Source organism: Pelophylax lessonae (assembly GCF_965119305.1).
Source record: "Pelophylax lessonae genome assembly, chromosome: 7".
NCBI classification, from domain to species: domain Eukaryota; kingdom Metazoa; phylum Chordata; class Amphibia; order Anura; family Ranidae; genus Pelophylax; species Pelophylax lessonae.
Genome location: NC_138774.1, coordinates 71,057,810 through 71,074,464, shown reverse-complemented (window position 1 = coordinate 71,074,464; position 16,655 = coordinate 71,057,810).

The window sequence follows — 16,655 nt, the reverse complement described above, 5'->3', positions numbered from 1 at the left end:
CTATAAAAAGTTAAAGTATATATATATATATATATATATATATATATATATATATATATACACATACATATATGTGTGTATATATATATATATATACACGTGTATACCTATATACAGTATATATATATATATATATATATATATATATATATATTGTGAGGGATTAGCTCGGTGGCGGGTGTGGATGACCCCTTGGGGGGTGCGTTTTCCCAGAGAGGTAGCCGACAAGTGCTTGCAAACAAACAGTGTGGTTTATTAAATGGTGTTTTCTTCACCAGGCTGTATGCAGCAAAACATCCAAAATAAAATAAAACAGAAAATAAATCCTTGCCTCTGTGGGCGGCTACCTTCTCACAACTGGAACCTGCCTAAGTGTCTGTCTCCAACCTACCGTCGGGCAGACTTCCTTGTCCTACAGCGGACACTCAATAGTCCTTTTATAATAGCTTCACAGGGCAACACAGTCCTTTATTTCTTTCACATCAACAGTTCGTCTTCTCACCTTTGAGACGTATTCACCCTTGGTTACCGTCCCGGGCACACATCACTCCGGGGGGTCTTCTCCCAGGCCCACACATCCTGTCGGGAGGCACACGCTGACTGTCCTCCTGCTCCCAGCCCACATGGCTTCAGGATGCAGCTTCTGGAGGCAGCAAACAATAGGACTTTCTCTGAACAAATTATAGAGCCTTAACTCCCTCATTCTGAACAGGTGAAGGCCTTTCAACTTCCTGCTGGCTAGCTCTGTAGCCAACACCCTAAATTAATTAATGGACTTTCTAAATCAGGTAGAAATGTATCTCCTTCCTGTGACTACATTCCCAGATTTAGCTGACTTCCTGTTACATACCCCCCCCTCTTGTTTCAACCCTAGGGTTGGGACACAGATTTCCAGGCACGCATGTGTCAAGCACTGCTGACTCACTGATAAGCCTCCTATTATCCTCAAGCTTCCGGATGAAACTGTTTTGTCATCTTCATTGACGGATTTCTCATAAATGCCACACAGTTTGTCTCTCATCTCATATACACATTCTTCAACTGCATTTTTGGCATCATTTTGCTCCTTCTCGTTTCTGTCATCTTCATTGACAGCTTTCTCATAAATGTCAGACAGCTTGTCCCTCATAACCGTCTGTCCAATCCACCATGGAGGACCGTGATCCATAGGCAACTCAATTGGGCTAGTCTTAATGTCTTCAACATTCTTAAGACGCCTCTCTCTGCAATCCATAAATGTTTTCCACAAAACTTTGAGAACCTTTGCTTCACTAAGCTTTGTTCCAAGTAGGGACTCTTGACATCCCTCTGTGACTTGAGTTGCCTCTCCATACATCTGTACACAATCATTGACTTTTTGTTGTAAAAGGGAATGATCTTCCTTCTTGAGCTTTGCTTACTCTAAGATGCTGTGCAGAGGATTTTCCAATTGAGACAACAGGCTGTCACACATTTCTTCAAAGTGACCCCTGTTCCTTTTCCCAGAGATATCAATATCATTCACCAAACATTTCATATTCATAGGCAGATCTGAAGCATTTGCACTCATCAACTTCTTAAACTTTTCGCCCTCCTGAGCGAGTCGCAGTAAAGGCCTACTATTTGATTTGATATTCAGTTTATATTTCTTGCCAAACTCTTCACAGAAGAAGCCAACCAGAACATCATCAACTTTCCTTCCACCAACATAGGGGTCAAAGGCAACAACACAGTTGAACCCAGCGATCTGGGTGGTATCCATTATAGACCTCCTCTCTGCATCAGTGAAGAAGCATGGAACTGCAACACATTCTTTTACAGGTTTCTTCAATGCACTTTCTGCTGAACTATTTGACCGCTCAAGGTCACCTAGTTCTTTTTCTCTATCTGAATTCCACATGGAATGCATCTCAAGATCACGATCAAACTTCTGCCACCCGTCTTTCACCAGTTCCATTTTGGAAACACTCCCTGAAAGGCACTTATTCATTTGCTTCACGTTTTCACCAACAGCCTTAGTTTTCTCCACTAGGTTTTCAGCCTGAACTGAGAAATCACCACATTTCTTACTCAGCTCCTTTGTTTGCTGAAGTTCTAATGATACATTTTCCAATGCTTGAAGTTTTTGAAGGAACGGTTTATTCCAAAGGGGTGATTCAAGCCACATGTCGTCACATTTCTGAGGCTCACTCAGGACAGACCCCAAAACACTGATCCTTTTAAAAACTGCATCAGGCACACTATCCCCTCTTTGGGACAGATCCTCTGTTGCCTGGAATTCCTCTTCCAGTTCCTGCAACGGAATCTTCATCTCTTCTAGTTGCTGTTCTAAGGCTCGCTTAGACTTTTCTAGCTCCTGAACGCTTTTCACAACATCATCCTTGGAGCTGACCAATTCTTCCATTTCTGTACGCAGCTGTTTAACACTTTCTAGTTCAGCCTTACACTCTAGAGCTTCCTCCAAAGAGCGAGCCAAGAACAGGGCTTTGCTCTCGTTATCACGCACCTCCGTTTCTGCACGTGCGCGTTCTTCTGCATATTTTGCAGACACAGTCTTCTCTTCACCAAGCATCTGATCAAACTTCTTTTTCACATCTTCAACACACTGTAATGAACCAACGCTTTCTTCCATGCGTTTTTTCATAACCGCTATCTGAGCTTGCAATGTTGCGACTTGCTCTGATAGGTTTTTCTTTGCTTCCGCCTCCTCTTTTAATTGTTCCAGGAAGCCATTTTTCTCATCTTCCATTTGTTTGAGCTTTGTGCTAAAACTCAGCCTTTGACACCTCTCTTCCTGTAAGAGTTCCTGCGTGTCTTGCAGCTGCGATTCCAAGATAGAAAAATCTTCCGCAATTTCTCTAGATTTGCTGTCTGCTTGAGAAAGCTGATTTGTAACATTGTCCAACTCAACCTGCAGTCGGTTTGCCTTCTCTGACAGCTTAGCACACAATCGGTCACCTTCTGACACCTTGACTTGCGATTCCAGAAGCTGTGCCTCTACTTTTTCCCTCTTATGTTCACAATCTTCTTTTCCCTGCATAAGAGCCTTCACCTCATTGGCTAGCATCTGGGAATAAGAATGTAATTCTGCCACACAGGCTTCTTTCTCCTTTAACTGCTGCTGGACACGTTGGGCTTCCCCTTTCCAACTTTCACAGTCCGCACGCCATTCATCTACCACATTGCTTAAAGTAGTGAGCTCATACACAGTACTCAGTAATTTAGCCTCTCTTTCACTTTTCTCTTTGTCGCTGAGAGACAATGTCGCTTCCAGAGCAACATTCTGTTCCTGCGACTCCTGCAGGTCTATTTTTGTAGCTCCCAAAGACTGAAGACTTTTTTTCAGCTGATTACGCAACTCCAACATATCAGCCATACTTTGCTTCTGCAAAGTCTGAATTTCACTTTCCTTTTCCATGAGGATGGTATCTTTCTCCATTATAGTCTCTCTGCGTTTTTGCAACTCGACCAAAAGAAGAGCAGTGGATTCTTCCCACTGTGACACATGAGACTTGAGTAGTTCATTTGTTTCCTGCAAGTTTCTATGCTCCATTTTAAGCAATTCCAAGGCTTGTTCCTTTTCTTCCATTTTCCGTTGCAAGGCATCCAACTTAGCCCTGCACACATACTCGGTTTCCTCCATACCGATGGCCTCCATTGGCTGCTGGCGTCTCTGTTTCCAGCCTGCCATGCTCTCTTGATGAGCCTTTTGTTGAGCTGCAAAGCTCTGCTGAAAATCCGCATTTGCCTGCTGTTGAGCTGCATTTGCTTGCTGTTGAGCTGCATTTGATATAATCAGATGTTTCAACATCTCCTCCATTTTGAGTTTACTTTTCATCTGAGCACACTGCGTCTCCATAGCAGTTTCATCAGTGTTGCTAGGGACAACAACCTTCCTCTTTAGTAGACTCTCTTTAGGCATGGATGGGGCTGGTTCAGACGGCAACATCCCCTCCATCCATAGAATCCGGTCTCTCATTTCATCTATCTTTGCATTTTTCAGGCGTTTGGACCGCCCCATCTTCAATAACTCCACAAACAAATTTTTCACAGTCCAGCAAACAATTTTCAGACCACTGTCTCTTCAACACATGTAGTTTTTCTCTCTCTTGCAGGATCTCTTTTCCTGCGCACACAGTTTGTGCAGTCACTTGCACCAGACACAACAAAGTTCATCAAAAAATTTTGAGACCCCTGTCTCTTTAAAACACTTTTTTTTTTTTTTTTTTTTTGTCAGGATCTTCTCTCCTGCACACATAGATTGTGCAATCTCATGCACCAGACAAAGTTCATCAAACATTTGCACTTCCTTGCAGGGATCTTCGCTTCTGCCCACTGCATACCTCCACCATATGTGAGGGATTAGCTCGGTGGCGGGTGTGGATGACCCCTTGGGGGGTGCGTTTTCCCAGAGAGGTAGCCGACAAGTGCTTGCAAACAAACAGTGTGGTTTATTAAATGGTGTTTTCTTCACCAGGCTGTATGCAGCAAAACATCCAAAATAAAATAAAACAGAAAATAAATCCTTGCCTCTGTGGGCGGCTACCTTCTCACAACTGGAACCTGCCTAAGTGTCTGTCTCCAACCTACCGTCGGGCAGACTTCCTTGTCCTACAGCGGACACTCAATAGTCCTTTTATAATAGCTTCACAGGGCAACACAGTCCTTTATTTCTTTCACATCAACAGTTCGTCTTCTCACCTTTGAGACGTATTCACCCTTGGTTACCGTCCCGGGCACACATCACTCCGGGGGGTCTTCTCCCAGGCCCACACATCCTGTCGGGAGGCACACGCTGACTGTCCTCCTGCTCCCAGCCCACATGGCTTCAGGATGCAGCTTCTGGAGGCAGCAAACAATAGGACTTTCTCTGAACAAATTATAGAGCCTTAACTCCCTCATTCTGAACAGGTGAAGGCCTTTCAACTTCCTGCTGGCTAGCTCTGTAGCCAACACCCTAAATTAATTAATGGACTTTCTAAATCAGGTAGAAATGTATCTCCTTCCTGTGACTACATTCCCAGATTTAGCTGACTTCCTGTTACAATATATATATATATATATATATATATACATACACACACACACACATATATATATATATATATATATATATATATATATATACATACACACACACACATATATATATATATATATATATATATATATATAGTACAGGCAAGAGCACTGGGGGGCAAACTAATGTCAATGTATTTAATTTAGTAATGTAATCCAATAGGATTACAATATATCAGTGTATTGTGTTTTACTTTTCAAATTTGCCGCCGGTTCCACCCCCCTGTGACGTGACGTCGCAGGAGACGGAGGACGGGGCACACAGCATCAGGTGGAAGATCCGGCCTCCATACGCTGCAGGAATACATTGCGGGATCCCGGGGACAAGGTAAGTAACCTCTTCCAGGATCCAGCGACTTCTCCCTGGCGGTACCCCGAGTGTGGCTTGGGGTTACCGCTAATGGCACTGAAATTCCACCCCGACCACACTCGGTAATACCGCCAGGGAGGTTAACTGACAATTGCGCGGTCGTGCAGCGCTGTACCCAAATAAAATTGATGTCCTTTTTTCCTACAAATAGAGCTTTCTTTTGGTGGTATTTGATCACCTCTGCAATTCCAGGAAGAGTTTTTCAATGCCTCATCGGATGTGTAGTTCCACAACAGCTGGAGGGCCTTAGTTTGAGGATCCCTGTTTTACAGCCAAGGAAGCTGCTTCTGTTTGATCTGCAATTGACATGGCACTGCACATGTGGTCAGTTATACACCAGCCATTGGATGGTGTGGTAGCTTCCAAGGACACAAGCAAATGTAACAGTTAGCTATCCCATCATTCCAGGAATGTTTTTTTAAACCAGTAAATTGATGAGTTTAGTTACACTTTATGATTTATTGCTTCTCCGGGGCTCTGGGCTTTAGCAAAATATCATCTTCCAGCAAGAAAAAACAGCAACAAATGCTGGAGGCAATTTACAGCACACACTAATTATGATAGCATAATTATTAATGTGGAATGTATGTTCCTTGCTAAAGAACATTATTTTTTTGTTATGGGTAAAGTTCCACTTTAAAAGTACTTTTATTGATCACTTGCAATGTAACTTTGAACCTTCTAACAATTTTGGCTGTTTCAGAGGAGTCCATTCCTTAGCACCTCTAAGAAGTTCCTAAATTCTCTGTGCTGGCCCATCTCCTCTGCCCCTCCCCTAGTGTATTTCATGACCTTTTGTCTCCTTTCACACCAGCGAACTGATCGGGTCTGCCTGTCCGTTTTTCAGGCGGACCCGATCGAACCACCCATTGTTCTCTATGTGGCAGCGGATATCAGCGGACATGTGTCTGCTGTCACCCACTGGCATCTGATACTATTCGGTCCACTAAAAACAGATGGATAGGGATACATTCGCTATCCGTCTGGTGGATCGGATCCGATGACAATTGGTTGAAAATTAACATGCAGTCCATTTCCGTCCGACCGCCCCGTAGACAACAGCGAGCTGTGTCCGTGTCCATGCCGCATAGTGGAGCAGACATGGACCTGTAATCCACCTGCTCATTGGGAATTAACAGAGAGATCCCCCGCTGAGTGGGTGGATCAGCTTGGATGGATTCTGCCCCCTGTGAAAGGGGCCTAAATGTCTTTTCTGGGGGAGCAGCCAAACAAAATACTATAGAGAAGCCATTCTCAACAAGGGCTCCGTAGGGCTCCCGGGCTCCTCGCATGCTTTGGTGGGCCCAGGACGAGCATGGCAGGTGCCACCAGGTAGACTGAAGTGAGACCAGTGAGCACCACTTCAGAATCCCTAGCCAGTATGGCTAGAGAAGAAATTGTGTGATCTGCACTACATTCGTTTCATTGGACGACAGGTGAGACATCAGGTGTCTTTTAGACCCTTGCTGTCTCATTAAAGAGAACCTGTCAACAAAAAAATAATCACACAGGGGACTTTGTCTCCTATGTTATGGAAAAAATGTTTAGTAATTCCTTAGCCCATCTATTGTTTGTGTTGCATGCCATAGCCCTCTTTTCTTCTGGGAGGTTCTAATAATTCTCTGTGCTGGCCCACCTCCTCTGTCCCTCCCCTCATGTCCCTATATGACCTTTCATATGTTTGCTGGGGGGAGGGATTGGAAAGGAATACTATAGAGCAGCCATTTTCAAGCAGGGTCATATGTGCTCCGTGGGGCTACTGTGTTCCACACACCCATTGGACGAGCATGGCAGGTGCTACCGGGTAGAGGAAAGTGAGACCAGTGAACACCATTTCTGAATCCCTGTGTTACTTTCATTGGACGACAGGTGAGACATCAGGGGTCTTTTAGACCTCTGATGTCTCATTAACCATTTAAGCCCCGGAGGATTTGGCTGCTAAACGAATTTGGCGTCCTTTTTTTCCCACAAACAGAGCTTTCTTTTGGTGGTATTTGATCACCTGTGCGATTTTTTGATCATGCGCTATAAACAAAAAAAGAGCGTCAATTTTGCAAAAATAGCAATATTTTTCAAATTTTTTTATATGAAATTCCCCCCCAAAAAAATGTAAAAATCCAAATTTTTTAACATTTTCGGCCAATTTGTTTTATGCTACCTATGTTTGGTAAAAAAAATCGCAAAAAGCGTATTTTGATTGGTTAAAAGTTATCGCGTTTACTAACAAAGGGAAAGATTTTTGTCATTTTTGTTGTTTTTTTTTTTAACGCGTAATGGCGGCGATCTGCGATTTTTTTGCGGTACTGCGACATTGCGGCGGACAGATCGGACCCTTGACTGACATTTTTGACACTTTTGGGGTTACCAGTGACATTTCTACAGTAATCAGTGCTATACATATGCACTGTTACTGTAAAAATACACTGGTAGGGAAGGGGTTAACTTTATTTGGGAGGGAGGGGCTGTGTGTGTCCCTAGGGGCGTGCTTTCTACTGTGATTGGCTGTGGCTTGAGCTGTAAGGACACTGATCAACGGATCTACATAGTAGATCTGTTTGATCAGTGTCTTTACACTGAGGAGAATGACAGGCAGCTTGTTTACACAAGCTGCCTGACTTTCTCCCTCTCCCCCGCCGATCGCAGAGTGGCCGGCGGACATCGGGTCCGCCGGTCACACGCGCGGGGGGGTCCGTGACCACGTGGGAGCGCGCCTCCGGGGGCGCGCGCTAGCTACCTAGACCCTCACAGGCAAGCGACGTAGACCTACGTTAGTTTGCCTGTGAGGGGCTGACCGCCGACGTAGATAGTCGTGCGGCGGTCGGCAAGTGGTTATAGAGAACCTGTCAATAAATAATCACATAGGGGACTTTTTGTCTCCTTTGTGATGGAAAAATGTTTAGTAATTCCTTAGCACATCCATGGTTTGCCTTGCATACCATACTCCTCTCTTCTTATGAGAAGTTCCAATAATTCTCTGTGCTGGCCCACCTCCTCTGCCCCTCCCTTTATGTCCCTAAATTATCTTTTATGTATTTGCTGGGGAGGAGCAAAAAAAAAAAGTACAATAGAGCAGCCATTTTCAACCAGGGCTTCCAGGAAAACCCTGGTTCCGTCTAAAGGTTACTAGGGGTTCCTTGAGCTGATTGGCTTTCCATTTGATGGTGCCTGCATAGTTTTGAGGTCAATGCCACTTAGAAAAGTCAGCTGCATGACACCAAAAATCTTTTTAGCTGTAAGGGTAGCATTATACCATAAGGGGTAATTCTTCTCATTAAGATGTAAGGATCATTTTTCCCATGTCCCCCAATAAGCTGGTTTGAGCAGTTTTTCCACAGGACCTACAGTTTAGTTTAAGGGTTCCTCAAGGTTTGAAAGGTTGAGAAAGGTTGCTATAGAGTGTCAGTAAGTGACAGCTCAATGTCTGTTGGGGCTGCTAACATCACATTAAAAATGGTGGCACCCAATGGCAGTGGCAGAACTTTGGGATATCTGCACAAGGGTGACTTTTACAGGTAAATACCATGCCTAAAATACTTTAAATGCACATATGATCTAATGGGAATATTATTTTTGAAATTAATGGTCTGGCAACAGGGTCTCGATAGCTATGAACCTGTTACTGGAGAATCTGGATCCAGCATAGGTGGGTGACAGAAGGCAATGCATGGTACTGATACACACAACTTGCTTTTTGCAATCCGTCTGGAGCTCTCCTGCAATGCAGGGGTCAAGAGGGGGGGGGGTGCAAAATCTGGTGCAGCTGCATATGGTGGCCAACAGAGTTGTATAAAGTACTCGAAACCCATACTTGAGTAAAAGTACAAGTGCTCGATCAAAAAGTGACTTGAGTAGAAGTGGAAGTGCTCGATCAAAAAGTGACTTGAGTAGAAGTACTAAAGTATTCAACATTTTTTGTACTTAAGTATTGCAAGTAGTTTTCCTAAAAATTTTGCTACTCAAGTACTGAAAGTAAAAGTACAAGTACTGTGTTATGTAGTTATTAAAGAAAGAAGTCAAAACATCATGTTTAACATCATATTGTTTTTTATTATTTCAAATGCAGCCTTTATTTATACATACAGTAGCATTTATTTTCGTATGCACTGATAATACACGTTTTGAGCTTCATGAAACCTGCCATCTACTGTTCTGGCAGTGGTAATTTTTATAAAAGTAACGAGTAACTATGCAGCACAAAAAAAAAAATTGGAGTAGAAGTATTGAAATCATCGAAAAAATGTAGTGAAGTAAAAGTGGAAGTAGGAGAAAAAAATTCTACTCTAGGAAAGTACAGATACCGCCTTTCGGTACTTAAGTACAGTAGTGAAGTAGTTCTACTTAGTTACTATACATCTCTGGTGGCCAATCAACTTCTAACTTCAGCTTGTTCAATAAAGTGATTGTAAAGCTTTAATTTTTTTTTCATTAAGTAATAAACATGTTATACTTACTTGCTTTGTGCAGTAGTTTTGCACAGGGTGATCCGGATCCTCCTCTTCTCGGGTCCCACGCCAGTGCTTCTGACTCCTCCCTCCTGTCGGGTGCCCCCACAGCAAGCAGCTTGCTATGGGGCCACTCGAGCTGAGCCACTGCTCTATGTGTCCATTCACACACGGAGCCGTGGTTAGGCCCCTGCCCCATCCATCTCCTGATTGGCTCACTGACCATGATTGACAGCAGGGGGAGCCAATGGCTGCCACTGCTGCCAATAGCCAATCAGGAGTGCAGGTCCCCGGAGAGGCAAGGCGCTCGTGGACATCGCCGGATCAAGAGGGGACTCAGTTAAGTATTAGCCCTCAACCTTATGCTTTTACAACCACTTTAAACTTTGACAATAAAACCTGGAAACGGATTGGTTTCCATGCAGAGGTGCATCAGATTTTGCACTTTCCAGTTTTAGTAAATCAACCTCACAAAGTGTAACAGTCAGGGGTATGAGATGCACAAGGTGCAGGGATCAGAAGAGCATAATGCACAGGTCAATAGACAGAGTACAATAAAAAAAAAAAAAAAAGACCCATCAAGTTCTTTTCACTCTCTCTGTGACTGCAAGCTCCCAGTCTTTGCAGTCTTTCTTCATTACAGTAATTAAGTTTATATCCCCCCCCCCCCATTGCCCCTCTGTGTTTACTGGGCTCCGTGCACTGTTGGGCCTAGGTCGAGGATGGCAGGTGCCACCACATAAAAGGAAACAGAATCACTTTCAATGACGTCCAGTGTGAAGTTTTCACAGTCAGTGATGATTTGGGGAGCCGTGTCATCTGCTGGAGTTGGTTCACTGTGTTTTATCAAGTCCAAAGTCAGCGCAGCCCTCTACCAGAAAATTCTAGAGCACTTCATGCTTCCCTCTGATGACCAGCTTTATGGAGATGCTGATTTCATTTTCCAGCAGGACTTGCCACCTGCCCACACTGCCAAAAGTACCAATACCTGGTTTAATGATCATGGTATCACTGTGCTTGATTGGCCAGCAAACTCCTAAACCTTGTGGACAGCCTTCCCAGAAGAGTTATAGCTGTTAAAGCTGCAAAGAGTGGGTCAACTCAATATTGAACCCTATGGACTAAGACTGAAATGCCACGAAAGTTCATGTGTGTGTAAACGCAGGCGTCCCAATTCTTTTGGTAATACAGTGTAAATATTGTTTGAGGGTTGTACATAATTTTCAGGCCTAAAATAATATTTTAAACATGTGTGCAAAAAAAAAAAAAAATGCAAAAACTGCTCTGGCAGCGAATGGGTTCACTCACACTACCAAGCTTGGTCAGTTTAACCACTTCTTACCCGCCCGCCGTCAAATGATGGCAGAGCGGTGCATCCATTGTTCTGGGATGCCGTCATATGACGGCACACCAGAACTGCCTCTCTCGTGCGCCCGCGGGGGCACGTGGAGCAGCGATCGTGGCTGCGCCATGTTGCTAGGACATGGTGCGAACCCGATCTTGGTAAAGAGTCAATGACATGACTCTTTACCCATGTGATCGGCTGTGTCCAATCACAGCTGGTCACATGTAAATGAGGAAGTGCCGTTATTCGGCTCTCCTCGACTCACACTGTCAGAGTGTGTGGCGAGGAGAGCTGATCAGCGGCTCCTCCTCACAGGGGAGACAAAGACAGGTAATCAGGGCACTGATCATCAGAGCCCTGATTACAAAAAAAATTAAATAAAGTGCCAATTAGTGCCCGTCATCAGTGCCTACCATCAGTGCCTACAATAAGTGCCCACAATTAGTGCCCATAGTGCTGCCAATCAGTGCTTGCTCATCTGACACTGACTGGCAGCACTATGGGCACTGATTGTGGGCACTAATGGTGCTGCCCATCAGTGTCCATCAGTGCCACCCAACAGTGCTCATCAGTGCCACCCATCAGTGCCCATCAGTGCTGCCCGTCAGTGCCCATCAGTGCCGCCTGTCAGTGCCCATCAGTGCCGCCCATCAGTGCTGCTTCTCAGTGCCCATCAGTGCCACCTCTCAGTGCCCATCAGTGCTGCCTATCAGTGCTCATCAGTGCCTCCTATCAGTGCAACCTATCAGTGCCCATCACTGCAGCATATTAGTACCCCATCATCAGTGCCACCTCATCAGTGCCCATCAGTGCAGCCTATCAGTGCCCATCAGTGCCGTCTCATCAGTGCACATCAGTGAAGGAGAACATTTTTTTATTTTCAAAATTTACTTACAGAAAATAAGAAAAACTTTTCTTTTTTCAAAATTTCCTGTCTTTTTTATTTTTGGAAGAAATAAAAAACCCAGTGGCGATTAAATGCCACCAAAAGAAAGCTCTATTTGTGTGAAAAAAATGATACAAATTTCATATGGGTACGGTGTAGCATGACTGCGCAATTGTCATTCAAAGTGTGACAGCGCTGAAAGCTGAAAATTGGCCTGGGCAGGAAGGGGATGAAAGTGCCCTGTATTGAAGTGGTTAATAGGACACTAGATAAGCAAAATATATTAAATGGCATGGATAGGATTTGTGTCAGTCCCATTTCATCCTTCAGTGCTGTTCTGCCCCACCTATTCATATATTTTATGTTTTGGAAATGAACTGAACGGGGTTATTATTGTTCTGATGAATATGTAAAAGTATGTAAAAATCAATGACCCCCCCTTAAAAAAAACCCTATTATATTCTTAGTTTTAACACTTAGTAGGTAAAATAAATTTTTCAGAGAGAGGGCACATTTCTCAAAGCATTTGTTGCAAAGAATATGGAAAGGGGAACTTAGTCACTTGTTTCTGGTGGGAACTTCCTGTCTATTACACTATTGATGATTGAACTTCTTGTCATGTACCCCCCCCCCATTTCCCCCCGAGGGGTGAACAAACTTCCCGTCAGTTACACCCCTTTTCCTTTACAGGAATTAACTTTCTGTCAATTACACACATGTTCCCTTTAGCAGGGTTGAATGAACTTCCTGTCAGTTACACCATATTTCCTTTACAGGAATGAATGAACTTTCTGTCAGTTTTACCCCTTTTCCCTCAAAGGGATGAATGAACTTCCTGTCAGTTACACCCCTTTGAGGGATGAATGAACTTTCTGTCAGTTATACCCCTTTTCCCTCAAAGGGATGAATGAACTTTCTGTCAGTTATACCCCTTTTCCCTCAAAGGGATGAATGAACTTCCTGTCAGTTATACCCCTTTTCCCTCAAAAGGAATGAATGAACTTCCTGTCAGTTATACCCCTTTTCTCTCAAAAGGAATGAATGAACTTCCTGTCAGTTATACCCCTTTTCCCTCAAAAAGGATGAATAAACTTCCTGTCAGTTATACCCCTTTTCCCTCAGATATCCCCTGTTTCATTGCAAGTAAGAGAGATTATTAAAAGAGTCATAACTTTGACTGAGGTGGATTAAAATAATCTAGTTCATGCTCTCTGGCCAGCAAAATCAAGCCCAGTGTGATTAGAGAACAAGCTACATGATGCATACTTGCCAAACGTCCCTTTTTTCCTGGTACAGTCTCTGCAAATAGGAGCCTGTCCCAGGTAATTTATATTGTCCCTGGAAGCGTCAGTTAATCGGGCTGCCCATAAATGTTACGCAGAAGTAGTGCAGCTGAATGGGAGACTTATTCCAACTCTGCTACTGTGGCCTTAAGTTTGAAATTCCCTTTTTTATTCTCCTGTAATTCTCTCTTTATTGAGTAGACTCTATAATCTGATAAGTAGGCGAGATTAATTATGCAGAGTGGGCGGAGCTTCAGGGAAGCAGGTGTGGTAATTGATAGCTGTGCTGCAAAGTGTCCCTGGAAATATTTTTTAAATGTTGGCAACTATGCATGATGGTCAATGTAGGTCTGCAGGAAGATGTTCCTAGTATATTGAGCAAATATAATTTTTGTACTTGGCCATTGGAAAGTGAGTGAGAATCATTTTGTAGTATATCTGCACAGTTCATTTGCATATTTTATATACTTGTAGGGATCTACTGCCCTCTACTGTTAGCTGCTAATATCAGTGTTATGTATAATTATGTATTAGCACTTCCTTTGTCTGGGAGGCCAGCTTTGAAACCTCAGAAGGAGGAAGTGTAGAGGGAGAGAGAGAAAACAGAGAGAGAGAGAGAGAACAGAGAGAGAGAAAGTCTCAGCCACATGTCTTCTCTATGCTTCTAAATCCAGGCAAAAAGGGACTGTTAGGCCTCATGCACAATTGACGCTTTGGCCATCTCTCCTAGATGCCTTTCCTCCTGAAAGCGGCATTCTGGCAGAAAAAGCTCTTGATAATTTTAAACGCGTTTAGGTGCATCAAGCGCTTGAGTATTATTAACTAATTTTATTGGCCAGAAATGTAATTTATTATGGCCATTGAAATGAAGGAACCCTCAAGCACTAAACGCGCTTAGTGTTATGTGTATTCAGACACATGCATCAAGCCTTTTTTCTACCAAAAGGCCACTGCTCGTGGACATGCTGGCAGTTTTTTTCAGCCTCTAAATCCTTTCAAACACTCAAGTGTGCATAGACACAAAGTCTAACATGCAGGGGCATTTAGAGGCAGAACCCCCCAACCCCCCCGACACACCTAAAGAAAGCCCTGTACACATAGGCCAAATATCGGCCAAAATCAACTGGGGCTGACTTTGGACTTGGTAGTGGACCAACACCAGCAGATGACATGTCTCCCAAAATAATCACTGACTGTGGAAACTTCACACTGGTTCTCATGCAACTTGGATTCTGTGCCTCCCCACTCTTCCTCCACACTCTGGGACCTTGATTTCCAAATGAAATGCAAAATTCGGAAAAGAGGACTTTGAACCACTGAGCAACAGTCCAGTCTTTTTTCTCCTTAGCCTAGGTAAGATGCTTCTGATGTTGTCTCTGGTTCAGAAGTGGCTTGACACAAGGAATGCGACAGTTGTAGCCCATGTCCTGGATACCCCTGTGTGTGGTGGCTCTTGAAGCACTGACACCAGCCGTTGTCCACTCCTTGTGAATCTCCCCCAAATTCTTGAATGGACTTTGCTTCACAATCCTCTCAATCCTTCACCCTATTTGCTTGTGCACCTTTTTCTACCACACTTTTTCCTTCCACTCGACTTTCCATGAATATGCTTGAAAACAGCACTCTGTGAACAGCTAGCCTCTTTAGCAAAGATCTTTTGTGACTGACCCTCCTTATGGAAGCTGACAATAAAGGTCTTCTGGACAACTGTCAAGTCAGCAGTCTTCCCCATGATTGCGTAACCTATTGAACCAGACTGAAGCCCTGTATACACAATCAGATTATCGAACGATCTGTCGTCCATTTTTTGTTGCATGCTAGTCTCATGTGGAAATTGAAGAGGTTATTTTCATACGAATTTTCCCGTACGACAGAATTCTAGTTCAGAAGTGATGTCATGTGTTGGATTGTTTTGTATGTGTTCTTTCGTCTCTGAGCATGCCTAGCCTTGCTCTTAAGATTTTTACAGACGAAAATTATACTAATTAAGCGAAAATCGGACGTTGTGTTGACGTACGATAAAAATTTTATAGCCTGCACATCCAGTTTTTGTCGTCCAAAAATCCGTAATCGGCTGTCGAAAGCACCATACTAACAATCCGAAAATCGGCAGATTTCGTCGGACGAAATTTCCCTTCCAATTTTCGTATCGTGTGTACGGGCCTTGAGAGACCATTTAACCACTTAAGCCCCAGAAGATTTTACCCCCTTCCTGACCAGGGGGTATTTTGCGATTCGGCACTGCGTGACTTTAATGGACAATTGCGCGGTCGTGCGACGCTGTACCTAAACGAATTTGGCGTCCTTTTTTTCCCACAAACAGAGCTTTCTTTTGGTGGTATTTGATCACCTGTTCGATTTTTTGATCACGCGCTATAAACAAAAAAAGAGCGTCAATTTTGCAAAAATAGCAATATTTTTCACATTTTTTTATATGAAATTCCCCCCCAAAAAAATTTAAAAATCAAAATTTTTTAACATTTTCGGCCAATTTGTTTTATGCTACCTATGTTTGGTAAAAAAAATCGCAAAAAGCGTATTTTGATTGGTTTGCGCAAAAGTTATCGCGTTTACTAACAAAGGGAAAGATTTTTGTCATTTTTTTTTTTTTTTTTTTAACGCGTAATGGCGTCGATCTGCGATTTTTTTTGTGGTACTGCGACATTGGGGCGGACAGATCAGACCCTTGACTGACATTTGTGACACTTTTGGGGGTCCCAGTGACATTTCTACAGTAATCAGTGCTATACATATGCACTGTTACTGTAAAAATACACTGGTAGTGAAGGGGTTAACTTTATTTGGGAGGGAGGGGCTGTGTGTGTCCCTAGGGGCGTGCTTTCTACTGTGACTGGCTGTGGCTTCAGCTGTAAGGACACTGATCAACGGATCTACATACTAGATCCGTGTGATCAGTGTCTTTACAGCGAGGAGAATGACAGGTGGCTTGTTTACACAAGCTGCCTGATATTCTCCCTCTCCCCCGCCGATCGCCGAGTGACCGGCGGACATCGGGTCCGCTGGTCACACGCGCGGGGGGGTCCGTGACCACGCGGGAGCGGGAGCGCCCCCCCCCGGCGGCGCGCGCTCGCTCCCTAGACCCTCACAAGCAAGCGACGTAGACCTACGTTAGTTTGCCTTTGAGGGGCTGACCACCGACGTAGATAGTCGTGCGGCGGTCGGCAAGTGGTTAAAGGCTCAGGAAACCTTTACAGGTGTTTTGAGTTATTTAGCTGATTATAGTGTGACACCATGAGTCTACAATATTGAA